The sequence below is a fragment of the Sabethes cyaneus genome, chromosome 3 (genome assembly GCF_943734655.1).
Source record: "Sabethes cyaneus chromosome 3, idSabCyanKW18_F2, whole genome shotgun sequence".
NCBI lineage: Eukaryota > Metazoa > Arthropoda > Insecta > Diptera > Culicidae > Sabethes > Sabethes cyaneus.
In genome coordinates, this window is record NC_071355.1 from 26,873,345 (window position 1) to 26,879,408 (window position 6,064).

Sequence of the window (6,064 nt, forward strand, 5' to 3'; positions counted from 1 at the left end):
CACATGCCAAATTTGGTTCAATTCGCTTGATTAGTTCTCGAGTTATGAGGAAATTTGTATTTCATTTGTACAGGAGCCCCTCCTCTTAAAGTGGGGAGGGGTCCTAATTCACCATAGAAAATTTTCTTGCTCTCGAAAACCTTCACATGCCAAATTTGGTTGCATTTGCTTGATTAGTTCTCGAGTTATGAGGAAATTTGTATGGAAGTCCCCCCTCTTAAAGGGGAGAGGAGTTATAATTCCTCTTATAAAGAGGGGAGGGGTCTCAATTCACCATAGAATAAATTCTTGTCACCAAAAAAAACACCCACATGCCAAATGTTGTTCTATTTGCTTGATTAGTTCTCGAGTTAGGAGGAAATTTGTATTTCATTTGTACAGGAGCCCCCCCTCTTAGAGTGGGGAGGGGTCCTAATTCACCGTAGAAAATTTTCTTGCCCTCGAAAACCTTCACATGCCAAAGTTGGTTCCATTTGCTTGATTAGTTCTCGAGTTATGAGGAAATTTGTATGGCAGCCCCCCCTCTTAAAGGAGAGAGGAGTTACAATTCCTCTTATAAAGAGGGAGGGGTCTCAATTTACCATAGAATAAATTCTTGTCACCGAAAACACCCACATGTCAAATTTGGTTCTATTTGCTTAATTAGTTCTCGAATTATGCAGAAATTTGTGTTTCATTTGTATGGGAGCCCCCCCTCTTAGTGGGGGGAGGGGTCTCTAACCATCACTAAAACCTTTCCTGGCCCTAAAAACCTCTACATGCAAATTTTCACGCCGATTGGTTCAGTAGTTTTTGATTCTATAAGGAACACAAAATAGACAGACAGACAGACAGACAGACAGACAGACAGACAGACAGACAGACAGACAGACAGAAATCCTTCTTTATAGGTATAGATAGACTAGCGGACCCGACAAACTTCGTATTGCCACAAATTAAACTGTGTTGTACATAAATCGTGAATGTCGGATGCCCTTTCTCAGTTTTGCAAGTTTCTGGGGAGTTCATGGGTGTTTTAATATACAAATTTTCATCACAGTAAAGTAGAAAACAACTCCTCCCATTGCTTAGCCTGATAAAATAAAGCGGATAGCATTTAAATATTTGCCATCATTACAAACCATTTCGCCGAATACCATTTTGCGGAACACCAATTCTCGGTTGACCATAACGCGGAATATAGAATTTCGCGAAAAACTTTTCGCGGGATGTACCATTTCACGGAAAATCTTTTCGTAGAAAGTACTACTTCGCAGGGTGACCCAACTGAAGGAAAGTAATAGAGGTCAGTAGATCCAGGAAAATACATAAACCTAGATAGAGGTGATCTCTACGGGTGGCTGTCTCCCAGCAGTGGCCGGCGAATCCGACGGCAAGTCGTCGGCAACACTCGCGGCCTGTGGCCGTCTCGCGCTGAATTAACTAATGTTACTATTGATAGTTTTTGGTGATCTTGTTATTGATTGTTTTATGAAAGAGTCTAAAATTTCTCGAGTTCGATTAGTTTTTGAGTTACGCAAAAATTTCTGTTTTATTAGTATGAGAGTCCTTATCCCCCTACCACAGGGGTGAGGGGTCTCAAACCATCTTTCAAAAAAATGCCTGCCTCCAAAATCCCCCACATGCCAAATGTGGTTCCATTTGCTTGATTATTTCTCGAGTTATGAGGAAATTTGTATTTCATTTGTATGGGAGTTCCTCTCCTAAAAAGGGAGAGGGGTCCTAATTCATTATAGAAAAAATTCATACCTCCAAAAACACCCACATGCCCAAAATGGTTCCATTTGATAATTTAGTTCTCGAGTTATGAGAAAATTTGTATTTCATTTGTATAGGAGCCCCCCCCCTCCTCCTGAAGCGGGCAGAGGTTACAATTGACCATAGAAAACATTCTTGTCTTCAAAAATACCCACATGTCATATTTTGTTCCATTTGCTTGATTAGTTCTCGAGTTTTGCAGAAATTTGTGTTTCATTTGTATGGGAGCCCCCCCCCCTCTTAGTGGGGGAGGGGTTTCTAACCATCATAAGAACCTTTCCTGGCCCCAGAAACCCCTGTATGCAAATTTTCACTCCAATCGGTTCAGTAGTTTTCGATTCTATACGGAACATAGGTCAGACAGAAATCCATTTTTGTAGGTATAGATGTCGGCAAGTTATTTTTATTGGCGACGGAAAAGAAAAACAGGTTGAATTTAGAAACCTGCCGAAAATACCCTCCCGTACCCTATTTTGTGATTCGAATGGTATGCGATCCATACAAATATATGCAGAATTGGCTGATCTATAAGCGTTCAAAATCTATCACTTTTTCGTGTCACGGTCATCTTTGCTTTTCTAGCATGCCACCCTATTAAAGTAAGATGTAGTCCTGCGTCAAAACACCTTTTATGGATTTTCCTCGACATTTGATTTTTACCCATCATGTTTTGTGACGAACGCATCAACTATAAATAACTATAACTCTAAAATCACAGCGACCATGTTTCCTTGTCACAATTTTAGGAAGATTGGCTAATAAACCAAGCGATTTACCAAGCGGGCTTCATGGGGCTCCCACAACTACGGACAAGATTTTTCCACCCGGCAGAAGTATTAAGAGTACAACGTACTCACGCGTCACATCTTTATTGATTTCAAAGCAGTATACGATACAGTTGATCGAGACCACCTATGGCACATAATACACGATCATGGTTTCCCAGATAAACTGACACGACTGATCAGAGCAACATTGGATCCAGTAATGTGTTTCGTGCGCATCTCGGGGACACATTTTAGTCCCCCCGGGTCACGGCGAGGGTCGAGTCGAGGTGACAAAATGACTTTGCTATCATAGCCAGGAACCTTGCAACGGAGAAGACAATCTACACCAGACTGAAAGTTGAATCTTGGACGATCGAGTTAAAAATAAATGCGTTGAAAACCAAATACATGAAAGAAAGAGGCTCAAAGGAAGCAATAGACAACAGCAACAGACGTGCCATCCTCCAGCACACAAAATAATCCACAGGTTCTATCTACGTGAAAAATAACGTAAATTTCTTAATTCGCTGTTGATAATTATTTAAAAATAATAGCATCTATCTGATTTTCACGTAAACGTATTAGTATGCGTGCGAACTACCTTTAATACACATAAATAGTACGGGAAAATTTAGATGGAAAATATTCACGTAATTTCGACGGGAAAATTATTTTGAATAACTGATAGCGGTAATGTTTAGGAGGGCCAAACTTTTGAAAACCGCTTATCTCATGTATAGAATTCGATTTCTATGTGCGACTAATTCAAGGTTATGATATAATTTGTATACTAGTATTCATTCTTTGTTAAGTTTAGAGACAAAATTCTTTAATAATTCTTCACACTTTGCACTATAAACGATTAAACAGAAACAATTCTTCAGTCCATTAACAAGTGGATTTACATTACTACATTTTTATGTGATAAATATGGTGAAAAATCGTCATGTCAGCATTTTTATCATTGTAATAAAAACCTATATTGTTTTAAATTTTAAACGCTGACAAATGAAACCGTTTCTTAAAATGAAATAGAACCGTATAGCGAAGAAATAGTCTTTGACTGCGAAATTCAATGTACAACCACCAAACATAGTTCCGAACTAAAACTAACTACCAAAACATAAACTGTTTTTACAAATTATGCAAGACCTCTATGTTTGTTTGAAATCATTCATTATTCACCCGTTGGAAACAACAGTGACAGCCTGAATGAAAATTCCGTCACAAACCGTCCCGGCCCGGCCGGCTGAATACAACTTCCCGGAACATTAATCCATATGGGTACCGGCCCTTTCCGGAGCCTGAATTAAACATATTCCCATTAACTTCGATGTGCTCATTCCGAGTGAGCATAAAGACAACCCGCACATATTAAATCAACTCTATAACACAACTATTCACCAGCAGCAGTAGTACAGTGAGGGGGGTCAGTTCTCGCCCGACTGCTGGAAATGATATCGGAAGCTGCAGACAGCCAGCCAAAGCAGAGATGGCAGTAATTTCCGCAACGGAATAGACTCATCGTAGCCCGCCGTTGTCGTCGTCGTCGTCACTACTATTCACGCTCTGGATGAACGGCGGAACAGCTGGGAGGAAAATGGTGCCAGCGCGTGGGTTGTTGAACGAGCACAAAACATAGCAATGGAAACGAAAGTGAGACTCACTTTGTGGCCGTCTAGGGTCAACCGGAAGGACTGTCGTTGACTCGGTCCGGAAGCCACGGGTGGTCCTCGAGGTGATAATCCTGACCGGCCGTTATCCGGTAGGATATTCAAACTGTCAGCGGGAGCAGTCGTTTCCGTCAGCCCGGTTCCGGAGGAGTGTTTTGTTCGTTGGTACAATCGGTTTGCACTCGTGGTAGTCGAACGCACCGCAAAAATTTGCTAGTATTTGATCGGTTGAATTTAGGGAAGTTTTCACACACGATAATTATACAATACTTTTGTTATTCATATGCGTGGTAGCTTTTACCATTAGTTTAAGACAAATTTTTCGCACTGGTTTTCACAAAAACACCACAAATCTATCGCTTTTTCACTACATATGAAGCATTATATATTAATTCCAAATATTTTATGCAATACACTTCAACTCGAGATAAAACACTGCCAAATGACTACAATATGATTCACATTTTATTATAATAGATAACTTGACACCAAACCCTTCTGCTGATGAAAAACACTAACTATTTCCCACCGCCACCCATTATTATTCAATTTTCAACCCACTCCCGTCCCCCAGCCGAAGCCCAGCCTGCGAGTGCTTTCAATAGCCGAAAAACTGGAGCAACCGATCAAAACTACACCTCCTTCACTGTTCCCGGAACTACACACACGCACACCGCCTATCGGTAGGCATCCGGATCGATTTCCACTCAGATGACCGCGAAACTTGCCACCGTACCGTACCGTACGCCCTCCCGGTTCGTTCGGTCCTATTTCCAGCAAAAACAACAAAGGCTACGTCTCCGGCTCATCCGGATAAGCGGGGCGTACCGAAAAAAAAAATTCCTACACGTTTCTTCTGCTCTCCGTCCTTCGTCCGGAAAAAAAGAATCGCGACCTTTTTAACACCCGAAGAAGAAAACTGAAACCCCGTTCGATAGCCCGAATTCCGTCATCGACAAAGGATCCGCGATCCCCAGAACACGGTCAGCCAGTAGTACCGCTCGAGAGTAACTGAGTTGGCCTACTTCCAGCCGAATCTCGTGAACCGCCACTGCTGCTGCTGACGGAACACGGCGTGCCGACCGACCGAAGAAGGTGGCCTGTGACCTACGACAAGGCACGGCCGGAAGACCGGGGAGTGAGAATAACAAAAACACACGGATTTGCGAACACACGCTCCGTGGCCGTGTCGGGAAACGTGTTTCGGAGAGCGAAATGGGACAATGCTCTCTGGCTCTCAACATGGGACACGTTAGCGAAGTGAAGAAAATAGCGGTGAGTTACTGTTTGTTATTGTTTGTGAGTGACGTAAGAGTAACTCGTTCCGTTAGGGTGCAGTGACAACACCAAATGTCAAAGGTTTTCGGATAGACGTTTAAAGATACAGGGTGTTAAATAAAAGCTATTGAGTTACCGTAGAGAGCCTACACTACATATACTTTCAACCGCAAAGCTGCCAAGATACTGTTACTGGTACTGGGACTGGGACTGGTACTGTTAAAAGCAAAACCGTGGCTACAAACTACTCATCATTGTTTACAGATTTTTGGTCTGTTATGCGCTTTTTCAAACATCCTGTAATAAAAAAAATTGCGACAATTATTTTTACTTTTAGGTCAGAGAAACTACGATGAAGTTTCTTTATAGTATAAACTGGCCAGACGTCCGCATTTTGCGGGACAGTCTTGGATTTAGATGACTTTTCGAGAATGATCAAGTGTCCCGGAAAGTTTCCCACATTGATAGTTTTCAGGCGAAACAGATTTTTGGAGCTAAAATGAGAAAATAATTGTTAAAACAAATGCATTCAGCTGAAAACTTAAAAAAAAGTATCATACATATGTACTACAAAACTATCCAAAATGT